We start from the raw sequence: 21,595 nt of genomic DNA, 5'->3' as shown, positions 1-21,595 counted from the left end.
TACCGTTCAACTCGAAAAAGTCTCACGAACCCAACGGGACGAACTATACGTAAAACGGACACTTTTTAAAAAACGTTTAACACAACGACAGCCCGTATCTTTCTGTTCGCTGCAAGTTAAATTTTTCCGACAGCACCGTTACACTCGAAAATTTTTATGAACAAAACGAAACTAACTACGTTCGAAATGGAAACTTTTTAAAAAACGCTTAAGACAACTACAACTAAAACGGCGCTTAAAACATGAGCCGTTTTTTCCTCTGTAAATACACAACGCTACGTTAAATATGAATACACATGCCGAAAGCGCGGCGGGCCGGATCCGGACTAGTTATTGCTATTCATAGCCAAATAATTTAATGGCAACTAATCACGTAGATGACGCGTTTGAAAATAAGTCCATGTCTTATAATAGTAGTAACTAGTTGTGGAGCCCTCGCTTCGCGTCGGGGGCTCCGTTTTGAATGCGAGTTAAAAAAAAGTCTTGATCTATTTTGTAAAAAAGAATTTTTTTTCGACATCTAACATTGAAGGGTTGTTCCTTTTGTGAAAGTTGCTTCTTTTAGCGTTCGGGTTTTATTTTAAAAAAAAAGTTAATAAAGTGGGGGTTCGATTTGTATTTTAATAAAAGTTAGGGGGTTAAGTTTGTGAAATTTGAAAAAAATTTACCTATAAAGTGGGAGTTCGATTTGTATTTTAATAAAAGTTAGGGGGTTAAGTTTGTGAAAATTGAATATTAGTAAAAAAAAAAAAGTTAGTAAAGTGGGGGTTCCATTTGTATTTTAATAAAAGTTAGGGAGCTAAGTTTGTGAAATTTGAAAAAATATACGTATAAAGTGGGAGTTCCATTTGTATTTCAATAAAAGGTAGGGGGTTAAGTTTGCGAAAAATAGAAAAAGGAATAGTACTATTCATTTCAACTATATAACTAGTTGTGGAGCCCTCGCTTCGCGCCGTGGGCTCCGTTTTGAATGCGAGTTAAAAAAAGTCTTGATATATTTTGTAAAATAGAATTTTTTTTTTGACATCTAACATTGAAGGGTTGTTCCTTTTGTGAAAAGTTGTTTCTTTTAGCTTTCGGGTTTTTTTTAAAAAAAGTTAATTGATCTATTTTGTAAAATAGAATGTTTTTTGACATCTTTTTGTAGCATTGAAGGATTGATTCTTTTACGAAAGTTGCTTATTTTATTATTGGAGAAAAAAAAGAATTACTGTAGCACAGTAGTGGCTCCCTGTGGGTCCAACTGTTTGAGCGCAGCAAATAAATCGGTAAAGCGTGGTGGGTGTTATTATTCAGTATTTTTGGTATTTTTGGTTTTAGTAATGGGATAAATAATAATTTAGAATTTAGAATATAGATATAAAGTGGAGGGTGTGATTTGTATTTTAATGGAAGTTAGTGGGTTAGTTATGCGAAAATCGAAAATTTAAATAGTACTAGTAATGACTAATAAGACAAATAATATAATAATATAATATTATTTGAAGCATTCGTTACCTGAATTTCTGCTCTGGCGGAGGTCCATGATCGATACATATTGGGTTTTGGGGTCAACCCCATGGTTTTGTTTCATCTAATTTTTATTTTATTTTTTATTTTTTTATTTTTTTTTGTATCGTTCCTTGACATCTGAACCTGTCAAACTCTACAACAAACATATTGTTATTACATTTAGATTTTGAAAGGATCTTAAAGCGTCATGAGTTGGTTCAGTGTGCATATGTTGACTTCCTTATAAGCTCCTACAACCGAATATGTGCTCACGTCATCTAATCTAAAATCTAAAATTCTATAATTGTATAGCAACAAGTTTTGACAAACTTTTACAAGTTGGATTCCCTATATATTAATCATGTTCATGTTCCAAAAGGAACCAACAGTTGAAACCATACGAATACAAACTCTGCAAGTAGGTACCAGATATAATAAGTATGTATAACCAAAGGGCCATTTGCCCAACGGTATCGAATCTCAGTTCGTTATACCCCTAATTGATAGCAAAAAAAAAAAAAAATAAAAAATAAAAATCTCTATTTCTTGAAAGGCAATATAGCATTAGTCCAATTATTAACCCTTACATACTAAATGTGGTGGGATTTCTTGTAGTTTTAGTTAAATTACATTTTAGTTTTGAGTTTGCGTTCACATTACACCCGGTCCCTTAACTTCGCCTATATTTACACAAAGACTCCTCAACTTTACACTTTCTCAGGGCTTAAAAGTGTAAATATATAATTTTCTTAAAATAAAAAAAAAAAAAACTAATTCCACCTTGTGTATTATTAATTAACCCTTATATGCTAACTGTGGTGGGATTTCTTGTAGTTTTAGTTAAATTACATTGTAGTTTTGAGTTTACGTTCTCATTACACCCGGTCCCTCAACTTCGCCTATATTTACACAAAGACCCCTCAACTTGATTTCTTGTAGTTTTAGTTAAATTACATTGTAGTTTTTAGTTTGTGTTCACATTACACTCGGTCCCTCAACTTCGCCTTATATGCTAAATGTGGTGGGATTTCTTGTAGTTTTAGTTAAATTACATTGTAGTTTTGAGTTTGCGTTCACATTACACCCGGTCCCTCAACTTCGCCTATATTTACACAAAGACCCCTCAACTTGATTTCTTGTAGTTTTAGTTAAATTACATTGTAGTTTTGAGTTTGCGTTCACATTACACCCGGTCCCTCAACTTCGCCTATATTTATACAAAGACCCCTCAACTTTACACTTTCTCAGGGCTTAAAAGTGTAAATATATATTTTCTTAAAATAAAAAAAAACTAATTCCACCCGAATTTATAACGGGCCCTATCTTCTCGCTCGGTGCGAGTTAAATTTTTTCGAGACCACCTTTCAATTACGGAAAATCTTACGAACCTAGGGGGACTAACTATACGCGAAACAGACAATTTTTAAAAAAACGCTAAACACAACGACAACCTGTATCTTTCCGCTCGCCACGAGTTAAATTTTTTCGACGGCAGCGTCAAACTCGAAATAATTTTATGAACAAAACGAAACTAACCACGTTCAAAACTGACACTTTTAAAAAAACGCTAAACACAACGACAGTTGATAGTGCTCCAAATGAACATATATTTAGTAGCAATATCCTCCCAATATGTAAATTATTTAGTTGTAATTGTCCTATTTTAAGTTGTAATCGTTTATATTAAATAAGTGCGAAGACAAAAGGCGAAAACGAAGATTTGAAGACACAAACGTCCAAAAAGCTCAAATGTTCAAGATACAATTCAAAAGGTTCAATTTATTGATGAAAAACGTCTAAAAATAACAAGAGTACAAGTTACAAAACGTAAAGTACAAGATATTAAATTGTACGCAAGGACGTTCGAAAATCCGGAACCGGGACATGAGTCAACTATCAACGCCCGACGCAATGGACCAAAAATTACAAGCCAACTATGCACAAGAATATAATATAATATTTAAATAATTATATAAATTATTTATATATTATATATATTTAAAAATTATGTCGACAAGCTATGAGACAAATGATCCTGAGCTGGATTTTCAAACTCCGCGACTCGCGGAGTTTGAAGGCTAAAAACTCCACGACTCGCGGAGCTGTCAGAAATCAAAACTCCTATAAAAGGTCACGAATTCTGCGAGTAAAAATAAAAAATAATAATAATAATACTCTATAATAAATAAATATATATATATATATATATATATATATATATATATATATATATATATATATATATATAATATATATAGTATAGGGTAGTTTTATATTAGATTAGTTCGGGTTATGTAAAAGTTATTTTTACGGGTTTTTGAAGTCGAAATTCTGTCCGTGTAACACTACGCGATAAATAATCAATGTAAGCTATGTTCTCTTTTTTTAAATTAATGTCTCGTACTTAAGTTATTATTATGCTTATTTGAGCCAAAGTAATCATGATGTTGGACTAAATATTAAAGACGGGGTAATTGGGCTTTGTACCATAATTGGGGTTTGGACAAAAGAACGACACTTGTGAAAATTAGACTATGGGCTATTAATGGGCTTTATATTAAATTAACGATACCTCATTAATTTAATATAAAGGTTATGATTTGACATATCTATATATAACCACATACGCTTAATCGGACACGATGGGCGGGATATTTATAAGTACGAATTATTGTTCATTTGACCGGACACGGGGATGGATTAATAGTCAATAGACTTGTTAAAACAGGGGTGGATTACATTCAAGGGTAATTGGTGTAATTGTTAACAAAGTATTAAAACCTTGGATTACACACAGTCGATAACCTGGTGTATTCATTAAACAAAGTATTAAGACCTTGTTACAGTTCAAATCCCCAGTTAGTTGGAATATTTGACTTCGGGCATAAGGTTAAATTTGCCGAGCATTTTATAATTATGATCGATGAACTATTGTGGACAAAAACCAGATAGGTTTCAAATACATCCAGGACAAAGGACAATTAACCCAGGGTAATAAATAATCAAAACGTCAAACATCATGATTACGGAAGCTTAAATAAGCATAATATATTTTATTTCATTTTTTCTCGTACTTTTATTTATTGTCATTTTAATTATTGTCATTTATTTTATATTGGTTAAATATCGTCATTTACTTTACGCTTCGCTTAAAATATAAAATCGACAAACCGGTCATTAAACGGTAAACCCCCTTTTATATATTATTAATATAATATATTTTGTACAAATATAATTGTTTAAAAATATAGTGTGCAATAAGCCCGCTCCCTGTGGAACGAACCGGACTTACTAAAAACTACACTACTGTACGATTAGGTACACTGCCTATAGTGTTGTAGCAAGGTTTAGGTATATCCCATTTGTAAATAAATAATTAAAACTTGTGTAATTTGTAACGTATTTCGTAGTAAAATATAGTACTATCACGTACCCCCACGCTACCACATCAAGTTTTTGGCGCCGCTGCCGGGGAATCGGCAAAACTCTATATTTTTAATTCATTTTTGTATAAATATATATTATTTTTAGAAAAACAATATAAAATCCTTTAAAAAAAAAGAAAAAAAAAACGCGTCGAATTTTAAACTGTAACTGAGTTGAAAATTGGAACCCCGCGACTCGCGGAGTTTGCAGCCTCGAATACCGCGACTCGCGGAGCCGCCCTGTCTGACGCGCCTGAAACCCTAAACCAGCATTTATTACGGTATATTATTATTTATTATTATTAATAAACCCTAAATTAGTTAATTAATTTATTAATTAGTTTTAGTTTTATTATTATTTTGTTTATTTAGTTTAATTAGTTTTATTAAATTATAAAATTAATAGTTTTATTAAATAAATAATATAAAAATAATATTTTTATAAAAATTTGTACTTTTTACGGATTTTAGTATATTTTTATATTTTGTTCCTTTTTATTTGTTTTTAGCGTAATATTTGTATGTTTTTCGCTCGTATTTAATTTTAAGACATAGTTTTTGCCGTAGCTTATTTTTATTTCTAGATTTTTAGGCTTTGCCGTAAAATCCCTTAAGTGCTTTTTCTTTAGATTAAGATTTAGGCGCTTTAGAATTTTGCAACGCCGTTTTTAGATTTTAGTACCTAATAAAGTTATTGCCGTTTTGGATATAGAATTCCTTTAAGCATTAATACCTTTAGGCGTAATTTTTTAGATTTAATTTTTAGACTTTTAAGTTACGACGCGCTATTTTCTTATTTTTGTTTTTCGACGTTTTTCGACGCGCATTCTTTTTCTTTATTATTTCTCGACGCTTTAGTTTTTAGGACTTAGAAATTTTCTCTATTTCTTATCTAATATCTCAAACGGAAAGAAAAATTATTTAAGTGGTTAAATTAATGGACGTTGACAATTTTCTGCTTCGTAGTAATAGTTGGATTTGTTAGTGGCTGAGTTGTGAGCTTCCGATTTAAAGGGTTCTGGCTCCCTGCTGCATCTTTTGGCTATTCGAAACGTGGGCAAAAGCAGAAAAGTCTATTAATTGGACAACTTATATAAGTTTTTCTATTTTTATAACTAATAGGATAATTAGTAAATGCACCACATTGTACCTAAAATTTGGCCATCGCAATAAAATGGAAAATTTTGAAAACAAGGCTATGGAAACTCTTTTTGATATTCAAAATCAATTAAATCAATACTCTCAAACGGGTGTTGATGACAATTCGTTCGGTCAATCTTGGATCACGAATGACGAAACAATAACTGGTTGTGAAATCTGTGGAGATTATCACTCAACATGGGAATATTATTATTACGTTCCTATGGAAAATTACGCACCCACGGAACCTGAATGGAATGATTATGAAGAATACAATTCAAATTGGGATTATTCCCAAGAATATTTCCAAACTCAACAACCAGTAGACGAGAAAAATTACGTGTCTGAAAATTTATTAGACAATATGAAAATCAAACTCGAAAAACTCAATGCTCAAAATGAACAAATGAGAGAGTTTGTAAATCGGCAAGCTGAAACTCTATCAGATTACACACCTGTTGATCTGAGGAGTCGTGTGCAAGAAAATCTCATATCATCGAATTTTGATGAATTCGAGAGCTCCGAAATCACCAACTATCCCGGTGATACTTTTTATTCAGTTTTACCAATTTCACAACATATCAACACATTAGCCTCTACCGACGAATTCAATGATCCATCAATGGATGAAGAAGAAGAAGTAAGGGTGACAAATTGGTACTCTTGGGAAAACGATAACGTTAAAAATTTTACCCCCGAGACCAAAGTGGTGGGACCGATAAGTACCGTTAATGAAGAAGAATCTACTCCAATCCCGAAATTCACCATTCCACAACCTTCCAACCCAATATTCTCAATAGACAAGTCATCTACCGAAGATGAACTACGAGCTGTAATAGATAATGACACCTCGGATTTCACCCAATCGGGTAATAGAGGTGAAAACTTTGATCACGAGAATAAAAGGAAGGAAATATTAGGAATTATCCACCCTATACAAATATGTATGTCGGTGTATATCGATCCATTTGACCAAGAACCAGAAAAGAGACATATCCATTTACTAAAAAATACACTTAAAAAAGAATTAAGTAGTGACGATCGGGAGAGTCTAAACTTTAAACCCATTGATATATTATACACCACCCGAGATGTAAATAACTGGCTCACTATTTTAATTCGTGGAACTTATTCTACCGACTTCACATGTCGTCAGCTAAGTGTGGGGGAAGTTTAACCCCACTTAACGTTAAATTAGGGGTTCGGGTTAGTGCATAACTCGTTAATAAACATGCATAATAAGTTAGGGTAAAAGACGCATTTTCAAAGATTAGCAAACAGTCCAGAAAAGCAACCGTTTTTGAAGAAAAACATGTGTGATAAAATAATAAAAGGAATGAACGATGAGGCGCGCCATCTATCATTCGATGAGCTTTGTAATTACAAACTGGGTATTTTCAATCACTTTTCTACACTAATCACCCTCATGAATTTATAATTAGAATCTGATTTCATGCAAATGAGGGCATTGCATGATCTCAAGTGTGGGAAAGGGTTATAAATTCTCTCGGGTTTATACTTGGTTTATTTGCCAAATTTTATGAAAATTTGAAAAAATTTTCAACTAAATGAATTTAAAATCATGTTTATACATATTTATGAACGATGAAAACTAGGTGTTAATACCGAAATTATCGTTACCTCGGAAAGGACATAAATTGAGAAACAACCCAAAACGCTTGAATTCATTTAAAATGGAATATAAGAGAATAAAAAGGCAAAGAACATAATAAATAAAAGTCAAGTGTGGGGAGAATATACCAAGTTATTCAATAAAAAATTATCTATCACATGTTTCCGTAAAGTTATTGCAGGTGCTTTTGTTTTGGACTAAATTAACTGTTTTACCCGATGAAAGAAAAAAAAAGATGGATCTACACGATGAATCAATTCCATCATTAAAAGGAAGTAAAGTCTTCCGAAAAAGAAACGCGCTTCTTGATTTAGGTCAGGAAGTTGTCGTCCAGACCAGCTGTAGGCTGACGAAAAATCTAGAAAAGTCATCACTAATATCAGTAGGAAATCCACGGACCTCAGCATCAAACAGGGTCGCCAAGTGGTCAGACTTATCCTAACCATGAGAGGATCTGTCTCGTAAAATGGGGAGGGCGCCGTGCAAATTAGCTTGATAAGACTAATGAATCAGACCCCCAGAAAGGATAATCTCCTTTTAAAGATTAAAAATCGGCTTTTAAGACTGATATTACTCAATCCTTGAGATTGACTTTAAATATTGAGAATTACAAACTCAGGGAATTCAATGATATCTAAACTCGAGCTTGAACGAGAAAATATTTTGATCAAAATTAAAACCGATTTGTTTTCTAAAAACCTATTTTCAATGCGTTCATTACCATTGAACGTAAAATCCTAGGAATTCACCTAGAATTCATTAGGTCACCTGAACCAAATCGGGTGTCAACCGTAAGAACGGTGGTTGCATAGCATGGTCGAAGACAGGACCTTGTGCCAGAGCGAAAAATTATAAGGGTGAGCTTTACTATTGCTCCTACAAAGGATAGTAATTGCGTCCGACACGTTATAGACCATAATCAAAAGCATGTCACGGGATATTGCCTTAACAGTTGCTTGTTCAACGCTTTCCTTTACAACCGGACGGTAGTTTGCCGAAAGGTAATATACGGGACAAGTAAACTGGACGTGTTGCTTTCCTAATACAAGGTTAGCAAGTGGGTGACACAAAACCATAAGTTTTGAGCTAAAATTTTCAAATCTGAAACCCACAAAACCCACAAAAATATTTTGCAAACACGGGTGAAGGGTTATTCCGGAAAACTTGTCTAGGGTAAAATCTAGCTTGAATTTTCAAAAGATCAAATGTTTTCATAAAGATCCAATTTTCTAACGGATCTAAATTTTCATAGTCATGTGGGACTGTAAACCGCCTTTCAAATGTGCACTTTGCTTTGGAAACCGAAAGTAAATCGGCTATTTGATTGCAAGTGTCGTTGACCTAAACCCGAGGCAACTGTGGATGACACACCCACCTTTAACCATGGTTCTATCGTCACTATCATTGTTTATACTGCCGTATCAAAATCACTGATGTATAAAGTGTGAGAATAAAAAAGTGATTCGAGTGAAGTGTGATTTTATTTCAAGTTATGTATTGCTTGAGGACAAGCAACGTTCAAGTGTGGGGATATTTGATAGTGCTCCAAATGAACATATATTTAGTAGCAATATCCTCCCAATATGTAAATTATTTAGTTGTAATTGTCCTATTTTAAGTTGTAATCGTTTATATTAAATAAGTGCGAAGACAAAAGGCGAAAACGAAGATTTGAAGACACAAACGTCCAAAAAGCTCAAATGTTCAAGATACAATTCAAAAGGTTCAATTTATTGATGAAAAACGTCTAAAAATGACATGAGCACAAGTTACAAAACGTAAAGTACAAGATATTAAATTGTACGCAAGGACGTTCGAAAATCCGAAACCAGGACATGAGTCAACTATCAACGCCCGACGCAATGGACCAAAAATTACAAGTCAACTATGCACAAGAATATAATATAATATTTAAATAATTATATAAATTATTTATATATTATATATATTTAAAAATTATGTCGACAAGCTATGAGACAAATGATCCTGAGCTGGATTTTCAAACTCCGCGACTCGCGGAGTTTGAAGGCTAAAAACTCCACGACTCGCGGAGCTGTCAGAAATCAAAACTCCTATAAAAGGTCACGAATTCTGCGAGTAAAAATAAAAAATAATAATAATAATACTCTATAATAAATAAATAAATAAATATATATAATATATATAGTATAGGGTAGTTTTATATTAGATTAGTTCGGGTTATGTAAAAGTTATTTTTACGGGTTTTTGAAGTCGAAATTCTGTCCGTGTAACACTACGCGATAAATAATCAATGTAAGCTATGTTTTTTTTTTAAATTAATGTCTCGTACTTAAGTTATTATTATGCTTATTTGAGCCAAAGTAATCATGATGTTGGACTAAATATTAAAGACGGGGTAATTGGGCTTTGTACCATAATTGGGGTTTGGACAAAAGAACGACACTTGTGAAAATTAGACTATGGGCTATTAATGGGCTTTATATTAAATTAACGATACCTCATTAATTTAATATAAAGGTTATGATTTGACATATCTATATATAACCACATACGCTTAATCGGACACGATGGGCGGGATATTTATAAGTACGAATTATTGTTCATTTGACCGGACACGGGGATGGATTAATAGTCAATAGACTTGTTAAAACAGGGGTGGATTACATTCAAGGGTAATTGGTGTAATTGTTAACAAAGTATTAAAACCTTGGATTACACACAGTCGATAACCTGGTGTATTCATTAAACAAAGTATTAAGACCTTGTTACAGTTCGAATCCCCAGTTAGTTGGAATATTTGACTTCGGGCATAAGGTTAAATTTGCCGAGCATTCTATAATTATGATCGATGAACTATTGTGGAAAAAAACCAGATAGGTTTCAAATACATCCAGGACAAAGGACAATTAACCCAGGGTAATAAATAATCAAAACGTCAAACATCATGATTACGGAAGCTTAAATAAGCATAATATATTTTATTTCATTTTTCCTCGTACTTTTATTTATTGTCATTTTAATTATTGTCATTTATTTTATATTGGTTAAATATCGTCATTTACTTTACGCTTCGCTTAAAATATAAAATCGACAAACCGGTCATTAAACGGTAAACCCCCTTTTATATATTATTAATATAATATATTTTGTACAAATATAATTGTTTAAAAATATAGTGTGCAATAAGCCCGCTCCCTGTGGAACGAACCGGACTTACTAAAAACTACACTACTGTACGATTAGGTACACTGCCTATAGTGTTGTAGCAAGGTTTAGGTATATCCCATTTGTAAATAAATAATTAAAACTTGTGTAATTTGTAACGTATTTCGTAGTAAAATATAGTACTATCACGTACCCCCACGCTACCACATCAACAGTCCGTATCTTTCTGCTTGCCGCGAGTTAAATTTTTCCGACAGCACCGTTACACTCGAAAAATTTTATTGAAAAAAACAAAACTAACTACGTCGAAACCGGTATTTTTAAAAAATGCTTAACACAATGGCATCTAAAACGGCGCTTAACACATGTGCCGTGTTCCCCACTGTAAATACACAACGCTACGTTAAATATGAATACGCGGGCCGTAAGCCCCCGACGCAACATGCGGGCCGGTCCGGACTAGTTTGTATGACTAAAAAGAGAAAATCTCAAATTCCATCAATCACATTTTCAAAATTCGCAATCAAAACCTGTAAATGACCAGTCTTACCCCCAATTTCATTTCCATAGCCTAATATGACAGTACCATGTACCTAATTTTACTCCAATCAAAAGAAGAAAACTTATCCAAAAATATGAACAGTTGAGTAATACCCTAATCTAGGGATGGCAACAAAATAATAGCATCATAAAAAAATGGCAAAAGCTTGATATCTGCATAACAGAGCACGATATCTGCATCAAACATCAATCAAACATTACACGTAAAAGAAAATCAATATGTTATGGTCAGATTTGTTGGTAACAGAGTTGAATAAAGAAATCATAAACTTATAATTCCATAAAAAAAAAAAAAAAAGAAACATAAACATTACATTAGGAGACAAGAGAAACAGATTCTACAAAAATATCTATAATTTGAATCTCAAATTCTATAAGTTGATGTCCAAGAGCCCCTACGAACCCTAAGTTTACGAACAGGTATCGGATTTGATTATTCACGGGGCTTGCTGTTCAAATTTCGATTGATGGGGCTTGTTGTTCACCATTTGACTTGGATATCTATATTTTCATCCGAGACATATTATTCTGCAACCAATTTAGCATTTAGTTTTTGTAGTTTAGGAACCCTAATTTGTTGTTTGAAACCTCAAGGAATCGCCGGATTTTTTTAATGTATTTTTTCTTTTCTTTTTTTGTTTTAGTTATAGGGCATGTTTGGCAAGGAGCTGTTAGGAGATTTTATGAGCTGTTAGCTTTTAGATTTTATAAAAAAGCTCCTACATAATAAAAAGCCTCGTTTGGTGACACGGGCTTAAAGCTTTTTCGAGATGAGAAAAAGCCCCTTTTTTAAAACGCTACATGTACCAGCGTTTGAGATTGAGATAAAGCGTTTAGGGTATTAATTTCCGTAAAAACTCATCCATGAATATAGAAAACTCCCACGTAAATCAGTTATCTCACCTTGATAAAAGCCGATAACCCTAAGGATCGTTATTCTTCTGGTTTATTCTTCACAATCGCGTATTCTTTTCTTCTTTGAGGTAAACCCTAATTCTTAATCTTCTATATAATTCTGCTGTGATCTGCAATTTTTGTTAAACTTCTATTGATTCTGCTGTGATCTGCAAATTTTTGCTGTGATTTGCAAGAGCCATAAACTGACATATACGTTAACAGCGAGTAATTACATATTTATATGTATGTTTTTTGCTCTTTACTTGTTTAGTTCAATCAGCTCGTTACTTGTATAAATTAACTCGTTACATGTAATAAGTTTTTATAAATCTGCTCGTTACTTAATCTTCTGTATGTATAATTCTGCAATTCTATTGTTAAACTTCTATTGATTCTGATGTGATCTTGCGTATGTATAATTCTGCAATTCTATTGTTAAGAATTGGGTAGACATAATAGCTGAAGAAAAATGCAAGAGATTAATTGGAGATTGTATACATCAGTTTGTAAGCACATTAGTTACTGTTTATCTTGACAAAACTATGGATATTAATCCTTTTGATCGGATGTTAAAGAATTGATTTTGAATGAATTGAAATCAAGAAAAAGTGAGAGTAATGGTATTGTGAGTAGGATTTCGTCTACTTTAGATGTTCCTAGTAACAGAAGGCTTTTTGTTGATGTAACTGGGAAGGTTACCTAGGAATGGGAATAGTTTATATAATTCTGCTTGTTCAAACGTTTTCCTTTTTTTTTCGGGGCGCAGCCCCCTTGACCCCCGCCATTACCGTGCGGCAGTGTCTAGGGGGCTCTTATGGGCGCCAGTGTCTACTTAATCTTGTTTATGTATAATTCTGCTCGTTATTTCAAATAGTGATAAATTGTTGAATAATGGTGGTAGGCTTTAAAAGTAATGGAATTAGGTGTAAAGTGCTTTTATAAGGTTAAGATAATCAATTGGTTTAAATTAAGTATTAAAGTATCATTCGAATCTCATCATGCTGTTAGATGGCCTCAAAACCTGAGAATGCAAAAAAAGAAAACTGGACAAAAGAGATGGTTTTGGAATTTTGTCAGTTCTTAAATAAATATATCACGAAGCATGGTCGAACTTCTCCATTTAAATGGGTATCCCTTCAACCAGAGTTTGAAAGAGCTATAAAACATAAATTCAACAGTAAATGTGCTCTAAAGAACAAGTATGATAGTATGAGAAATGATTACAACCTCTGGAAGTCACTGAAGAACGGAGAGACTGGTCTTGGTTGGAATGAAAGTACGAAGCAACTTAATTGTTCTGATGAATGGTGGAAAACTAAAACTACAGTAAGTTAATATAAGTTATTTAATATTTGAACATCAAATAAAGTTATGATGATATAATTCATTTAATTTAACTAATGATTCACAATTATATTGTGTATAGGAAAACTCTAAATACGCAGCAATTAGAAGAAATCAACCATCAGCACAACTACAAGACGAATGGGATCAGTTATTTGGGGATGCAGTTGCTAGTGGGTCGAATTGTGTGGCGCCTTCAATGGACTCAAGTACAATCAATGATGTGCATGTTGAGAACCTTGTGGACGATGATGTTGACATGGTTTTTGATGCAAATGCTTATCAAGTTAACAAGGACACGCCTTCAAATCTAGAGGACTTAGAAACAGAAGATCCCAATTTCTATAGCAACCTTCTTAATGAAGCCATTCAACAAACTGCATCGGCACCAGTCCCAAGTGAGGCTGCTAAAATTTTTGACATGACTTCTAAAATAAACACTAAACCCAAACCAGCTAACATGAAACGTAAAGGAAGAGAATCAAAGGGATCTTTAATGCTTAAGAACCATTTAGCGCAAAGTAGTGTGGTGCAACATGTAACACCCTAGGTAAATCCTACATTGCCCACGAACATGAGTGATCATGGGATTATAAGGTAATACTCACGCTTAAATGACACAATGCGTTTTGGGACTACATGCAGAGCAGATGTGTGAGTACGCTGCAGTTAAGCGTGCTCGGGCGAGAGCACTACCAGGATGGGTGACCTCCTGGGAAAGTGCTTCTCGTGTGTGGTCGCCAAGAAAAAGCCGTACGCCTGCGGGCAAAGCGGAAAATATTGTGATCATGTTAAGCTGGGGTGTTACAGAATGGTATCAGAGCCACTCATGTGTCGTTGGGGGTGGTGGGGCAAACCTCATCGAGGACGATGAGTCCCTGAGGGGGGGTGAATGTAACACCCTAGGCAAATCCTACATTGCCCACGAACATGAGTGATCATGGGATTATAAGGTAATACTCACGCTTAAATGACACAACGCGTTTTGGGACCACATGCAGAGCAGATGTGTGAGTACGCTGCAGTTAAGCGTGCTCGGGAGAGAGCACTACCAGGATGGGTGACCTCCTGAAAAAGTGCTTCTCGTGTGTGGTCGCCAAGAAAAAGCCGTGCGCCTGCGGGCAAAGCGGACAATATTGTGGTCATGTTAAGCTGGGGTGTTACACAACAATGTGCTCTACAGATATTAGAAGCAGATTCTTCCAAACTTGATGAAAGTACTAAGTTTACTATTGGAGCTGCTGTAGGTGAGCTTAACCGGATGGTTGATGTAGGATTAATGACAGAAGTAGGGGATTTGTGGTTGTTTGCAATTGATTTATTTGAAGATCTGGTGAAAAGAGAAATATTCATCAATATACGAAGTGATAATGCCAGGCTAGTGTGATGACCCGAAAATTTCTGACTAAATTTAAACTTAATCTTTGTATGATTAACATTTCCGACACGATAAGCAAAGTCTGTAAAACTGAATCTCAAAATTTTTGAACTATTCAAATACCTTTCGATTGTTCTCGACTATTCGCGTACAATTATATGTAAATAGATACATATAGTATAACTTGAAAACGTAACAAAGTGTTGTGTATATGATACTGTGCATTAAACTTATTGGTTTGATTATCTGATTAATATATTTAACTACGGAGTTAAAAGATTATGCCAAACGATTGAATTAAAAAGATATTTACTGAGTCCCTTAAGAATTATAATATTATTACGAGTCTCTATTGTGAGGTCCACGTTGATTCGAGAAATCATTCATTTTTAACGGTATCCGAAAAATGGTAAAGTGTTAGATAATGAAAGTTAGAGAAAAGTTAATGGAGAACTAAACTGCATAATATTCAATTAATTTTGTTTCAAACGTACGAACACATTTTTCGATATAATAGAATTTGATTATAAAGTGTTTTTATGGATTTTCAGTGATATGAAAATAAAAATAAAAATAAAATAAAGATTTCTAATGAGCACCAAAAGACTACAACATTTCATCTCAAGATTTCAAGTTAAAATGAAGGAAATCACTAAACCTGCGCACTTGCACGAGAAAAATCATAACTAAATCATACTGACTCGAAAAAGGGTGATTCTGGTGTCCAGACGTCCGTAACTCAAAAATCTACAACTTTCATGAAGACACCATACATGGACCGCGTACCTATCTACGCGAAACGCGTAATGTTTGCCGACATAAAAAGTTTGTCGACATAAAAAGTGATAGCAACTTGGGACATCAATACTTCTTTAAATATCGCTGAGTTATGGTTCCATTCTCATTCTTTCACTCTTATTACTCCATATACATATATAAATAAATATATTAATTTTATTATTATTAAAGATTAATATTATTATTAATCTTATTATTTTAGTAAGTGTTAGTATTATTATTTTACATTAAATACTACGACGTGGTTCTGCCCAAATGTTTTCAAAACTGGTTACCGAGTAGGATAGGGCTAAGGAAATTATGGGTTATTGCTTTGGAGGATATGGGTATGGATCGGGGGTATGCTTGTGAGTCAAATCTAGTGTTTATCATCTCCGTTGTGTCTACGTACTTTCTTACAATATTGAATCTCAATATTGATATGTAAGTACTTATATTCTATCTTTTATATAATAATTGTGTATCCATGTTTAGTGCTCGAGTATATATATATATATATATATATATATATATATATTTATACATGCTTGTATGCTAAATTTCGTCGCTAAACAGTTTATAATGAATCACGAATTAAATACATATATTACTAGTAAAGGGTATATGATATACATGTTTTTGGAAAGCTATCGAAAAATCAATAACTTTTTATTTAGATATCGAATAGTTTTGATGAACGGATTAAAAGATATAAGCAACTGAATTATGATTGATGTTAATTAAAATTGTTTTTGAATCTACAATTAAGATTTAAACAACTTGTTTACGAGATTGATAAAATGGATTTTTAAATATTACCAACCGAGTAAATGAATCCTTATATAAGGCATGTCTCGTTTTGTTGAACTAAAGTCGGAATGACTTTTTGAAATGACTTTTGATAAATTTTTGTGTGTCGATCTCGAGCATTAGGATTGTGATACACTATGACCTGACCTAGCTTGATAAACATTTATTGACCAACATATGTTCTCTAGGTTGAGATCTACGGTTATTTGGTAATCTGAGTTTCAGTCACATTTTGGTGAACGACTTTATATGCTGCTAAGGTGAGTTTCATTTGCTCCCTTTTTAAATTGCTTTTGCAATCTATATTTTTGGGCTGAGAATACATGCACTTTATTTTAAACGCAATGGATACAAGTACATACTAAATTCTACACTGAGTTTGAACCAAAAATCCCTTAGCTTTGGTAACTAGTAACTGCCAGTTATAAGAACTGGTGGGCGCGAGTAGTAGTATATGGATCCATAGGGCTTGATATCCCCGTCCGAGCTAGAGCACTAGCCTTTTAACGAACGTATGCTATTTGAGAAGCGTACACGTTGGTTTGCGTGTATTATTAAGATGATTATACAAAGGGTATAAATTATATATACGTTAAGTTTAGTTACCAGGGTGCTCAATTTCGTAGAATATTTTGATAAACGTTTTTGGATGAAACAACTGAAATCTTGTGATCCACCTTTATAAACAGATTATGCATAACGCTAAAACTATGAACTCACCAACCTTTGTGTTGACACTTTTTAGCATGTTATTTCTCAGGTTCCCTAGAAGTCTTTCGCTGTTTGCTTATATGTTATACAAGCCATGTGCATGGAGTCATACATGATTTATTCAAGAAAACGTTGCATTCACAAAATCATCACCATCTATCTTATTTTGACTGCATTGTTAACGGAAGTACTATTGTAAACTATTATTTACGGTGATTGTTTATATGTAGAAATCATCAGATGTCAAAAACCTTTAATTTAAATATTCATATATGGTGTACCATTTCAAAAGAATGCAATGTTTACAAAACGTATCATATAGAGGTCAAATACCTCGCAATGAAATCAATGAATGACGTGTTCGTCCATATGGATTTGGAGCGATCGTCACAGTTGGTATCAGAGCGTTGGTCCTGGCGAACCAGGTCTTGCATGAATGTGTCTAACTGATAGTTGTTAAGATGCATTCGTAAGTCTGGACTTCGACCGTGTCTGCATGTTAAAAGTTTTGCTTATCATTTCTTGTCGGAAATTACATGCTTATCATTCTTAAGTCTAGACACGTTTTCCTGCATTTATTGCATAAATAGTGTATAGACAAAAATTCATATCTTAGTGATTCTGTTACTGTAAACTTTTCCTGACATCTTCCGAAAATTTCTCCGTGATTTATGGAATTTGGTATTATATATACATATGTAAATTATGTATTGACGAATACCAAACTAAATTCTATAATCTAATTCATATCAAAAATCATCTCCCTAATTATACAAGATGGATCCCGTATCTAGTTCAAATTCCTTAAACTCCGACAGCTATTCCGATATGGATATTCACCTGAATTCCGAAGATAGTGTAACCGGAATGGATCAACCAATTAGCCATCATCTATTCTGGATGAATTGGGGATGGGTTCGTAGTCTACTTAATCATTGGAGACAAGAAGAAGGTGATCCCTTCCATCCACCACATTGTCCTCTTGGCGAAGAACCTGAAGCACTTACCAGCGAACCTGTTCGAGACACAATTTTCTCTCTCATTTCCAGAGTATCTTGTCACGATAATATACTATCTCAAATTCTGGATCTTATTCATCCGCTCGTCCGAACCGCCAATCATCCCGGTGTAGTAGAAGAAGTCAACGAGCTTCGCGCTCGGGTAGTGGCTTTGGAGAATATGGTGCAAAGGTTACAAGCACCAGCAGCATCACCGACATCAACAGTACCACCGACAACAACACCAATAGTACCATTACCACCACCAACAACATCCGCATCGCAAACCTCAACTTCACAATCTGTTCCACGAGCATCAACGTCATACGCACCGTAGTTACCAAGAAATACCAGCAACAATAACCGATGAAGTATTAACTCATTTCCCCTGAAGAAATTTTATGTATATTTAATATATATGAATTTTGAAATCAAAATAAATCTTTTCGTACTAAGCTATTACGTGTGAATCTTAACTGGTAGGTACTACCCGGTTAGTTCATATTACTAATATGCAATGATGTACATCCTTCCTTAACAACTTAACCATCGTTAACTACAATCTCTGTTTCAATCCAATGAATTTCATTTCATAATAAACCAAGTGTATTATTCAATTACATAATTGATTTTACATTTTCATTTTCGATGTACTCGAAACTATCCAGAAAACATCATCTGTTCCTTGTAAGGTTCACAAGAATTTAATGAGCATCAACATCCTTCACCATGGAATATTAATAAGAATAAATAATGAAGTATTGATTTCATTAGCGAAATACTCCGCAAAGATTAAGTAATCTTTAATATTTTAGAGATTATTCATTTCTAATTCCAGCCAAAAATCAAATGAGCTTAATATGATATTAACTCATTAAATCTGTATTACATCTGAAGAAAATATACATACATATATTTTCATAAAAACGGTAATAAAAATTCTTTTGTACAAAGTATTAATTGTGAAATCTTTAACGGGTAGGTAATACTCGGGAAATATATAAGTTCACAATTAATATGTTATACTGTACATTCTTCAACTTTGATTCAAAAATTATTAACAATACTCACAATGATATACAATCGTTTTCATACAAATTCAATTACATATTCTAATATTGACGGATCAGAATTCAAGTCATAACTTTGAACCCGTGACATCATTCTTAGATTCATACATCTTTCAAATCTATACTTTGACTTCAAAACTCTACTAGAACATCATATGTATATATATAACATTCTTCTCTTAGAATTATGAGCTTTCATTCTGAAAATCTGAAAAGCAACCAGTCTACGAATCAATACTCTGAATCTTGAAAAATGCTGATGAAGCGGCAAAAAAACTGTAAACGACCTTAACAGTCAAAAGTTTGATGATAAAGAGTAGTGTGTTGGAAAAGCACAGAAAAAGAGAAAGTTTGGTACTGAAAAACGGATTGAGCAAAGTATGAAGGAGGCTGTGGACAAATCACAAAGAATAAACCTGCCTTCAAAGAATTCAAATGATTCAGTATCTGCTGAAGCCATTAACGAATACCTTGCTTCCGAATCTAAACCTTTGCGGACAATATTCTTCATCAACCTCTGATATTAGAAATTCTAAGATATCATCGTATCTTTCATTATAAATATCCTCCATATTTCGGGAGATAATTCCATAATCATTCTTATCGAAAATCAATTTCCTCCTTCCGATATCTGTGTAACATCATAAAAAGAAACTATTTTAGTTTCTAAATTCTGAAACCTTCGAGTTTAAAATATGAATATTTTTGAAGTGGTGTTGGGAGCTGAAGCATGAGTTAGTATAATATAATGACACTTGATCAACGTGATTATATTACAGTAAGTCATGCTGAGTTTCTAATGGAACGTGATAAAGGTTCACAGATCATACCCTCATCATGAACCATGTTACATAACTCTTTCATTATATTTAACCTCTAAACATATCAAGAAAATATTTTCTTGATGATTCGGTCTTTTTCGGATATTCTGGTAATTTGACAAATCAAGACCGTGCCATTACAATTTCCTTCTTAGAACATTAACTATGTTCATTTCGAAATTCATATCTACAAATTTTGGACCATTATCCGCTTGACTTAAGGTCGGGAAGAGAAAACAAAAGCATGAAGCTCTGAAATATAATGGAAAATATAAAGCCCGATAACAACCCTGAAATTTACAAACCGTGTATATCAATGCGTATAGCAATATAAAGACACGGGAGAACGAAAAACACTATAACTCCAAGGTAATAGTAGAAGAAAATAACTTCCTCTGGTGGCAGATGAAAAAGAAGAATGAAGGATACGATAGCCAGGAAAATATCAATAATCAGAACTGGATTAAGCATTTTCACAATCTATTGGGATGTTTGAAATAAGGAAGAAGATTATAGGAGTGGTGAAAATAAATGAAACGGAAGAGGTCAATTTATAGCAAAATATAAAACATAGCAATCGAGGCAAATTACGCATTTAAATCAAAAGAAATCTTAATTTCCTTAAATTCCGAAGAATCAAATCTTATTTAGATTATGAAGATTTTCTATTCCTTAAATTTCGGAAATCAATCGTTACTACGTCAAGAGTTAAGACGAATCTCTATTCTTCATTTCACTCTTTTACGATAACTTCTCTCATACGCTTCGAATAATCGGATTGTTTTATCCATATTATTCAACGGTGATAAAACTCTATTTATCAACACATATATGTCATGAAAACATTTTTATTGTTGGTCATGACGACCTCACTCAAATTTCGGGACGAAATTTCTTTAACGGGAAGGTACTGTGATGACCCGAAAATTTCTGACTAAATTTAAACTTAATCTTTGTATGATTAACATTTCCGACACGATAAGCAAAGTCTGTAAAACTGAATCTCAAAATTTTTGAACTATTCAAATACCTTTCGATTGTTCTCGACGATTCGCGTACAATTATATGTAAATAGATACATATACTATAACTTGAAAACGTAACAAAGTGTTGTGTATATGATACTGTGCATTAAACTTATTGGTTTGATTATCTGATTAATATATTTAACTACGGAGTTAAAAGATTATGCCAAACGATTGAATTAAAAAGATATTTACTGAGTCCCTTAAGAATTATAATATTATTACGAGTCTCTATTGTGAGGTCCACGTTGATTCGAGAAATCATTCATTTTTAACGGTATCCGGAAAATGGTAAAGTGTTAGATAATGAAAGTTAGAGAAAAGTTAATGGAGAACTAAACTGCATAATATTCAATTGATTTTGTTT

This window comes from Rutidosis leptorrhynchoides, chromosome 3, assembly GCF_046630445.1.
Source record: "Rutidosis leptorrhynchoides isolate AG116_Rl617_1_P2 chromosome 3, CSIRO_AGI_Rlap_v1, whole genome shotgun sequence".
Classification (NCBI taxonomy): domain Eukaryota; kingdom Viridiplantae; phylum Streptophyta; class Magnoliopsida; order Asterales; family Asteraceae; genus Rutidosis; species Rutidosis leptorrhynchoides.
This window is presented reverse-complemented; position numbering follows the sequence as displayed.